Raw genomic sequence first — 1,169 nt, 5'->3', positions numbered from 1 at the left:
TTTTGCCTCTTTGAACAGTCGTGATGATGGTAGCAGCATGGTACTATTCTTCACTATACTTGAAAGACAATCCTTAATTAGAAAGAAAGGAAAAAATCAAGTTGGTCTATGAAAATTATGTACTTGCCTCTGTGTTACCAATATGCATGTCTAGATTTACTAAGTAAGCTACCTTTAATGAGGATTCAGATTTTATATTTGTTACTCCGACTTGGTTCCTAGATTTAGATGTTTATTATATTTGAATATTTTATTACCTTTATATAATTTTATTGATATGCTTTGGTGTATGTAATATATATCCCAGTCCAGGAATAAGGTTTCTGACAACCATATCCAACGTAAAGCAGTGATTTTTCTTTTCTGTCTTTCCACTTTCAACTACTTTTGCCATCTAGTTGTGAAGCATTATCCTCTGCAATTCTCTTTATACATTGTATGTCCAAGAATATGTGTTGCACAAGGAAAATGTAGGTTGCCATTGCTGTGTAGTCACATCTTTAGCCATGTTCAACAGTTTAGATTTTATGCCATGTACCCTTTCAGATGATTAAAACTCGATTTTTGATGCTTGTTCACAGCAGGCTTGCAAAGATTGGCATAGCTATCAGGAAAATGATGCTAAAGATGAAAAAAAAATATTTTTCCAAATTCTCTATCCTTGTATTCCAGAATATATTCTTCTAAATTATGAGATTAGTTGTAAGATTTTACTGTAAATATGTGAGCTGATGTATTTGCAAAGTGAAAAGTTTTTGTTTGCCATAGTGTTATGAAATTCACCCTTTGAAGGTTATAAGTGAGAAGAGGGACTTTTTAAAAGGGTACAGCTAAATTGTGCTTTTAATATGACAAAATTGCCAAGTTTATAGGATGTAAGTAATATGACCTGCTACAAAGGCAGGATAATGATCACTACAATGTTACGATTATATATATTGCTAAGTTAAGATACTATTGATCTTAAAAATAGGATGATCTTTTTCACACAGTTTGAAATATAAGATGTTATTTTTATTTTTATAAATTTAAAGCGTTATTGAGCTTAAGAGGACTAAGTGTGTATTTTGCAGTAATAGAGTTGGCTAATTGGCTAATTTTGCTGAAACAGTGTGATTAGATGACATGGTAGACATATTTGTTTATAGTAGTGTTGCAAATGGTGACAA

The 1,169-nt window shown here is 31.4% G+C and overlaps 1 protein-coding gene across 2 annotated transcripts in view; it reads left to right on the top strand.

The window, feature by feature from the left end:
• LOC119585797 (L-lactate dehydrogenase-like) overlaps positions 1 to 1,169 on the top strand; it is a gene marked incomplete at its 5' end in the record, with an annotated part of 7,965 nt that overhangs the window by 4,888 nt on the left and 1,908 nt on the right.

This window comes from Penaeus monodon, chromosome 20, assembly GCF_015228065.2.
Source record: "Penaeus monodon isolate SGIC_2016 chromosome 20, NSTDA_Pmon_1, whole genome shotgun sequence".
Lineage (NCBI taxonomy): Eukaryota > Metazoa > Arthropoda > Malacostraca > Decapoda > Penaeidae > Penaeus > Penaeus monodon.
This window is presented reverse-complemented; position numbering and strand designations above follow the sequence as displayed.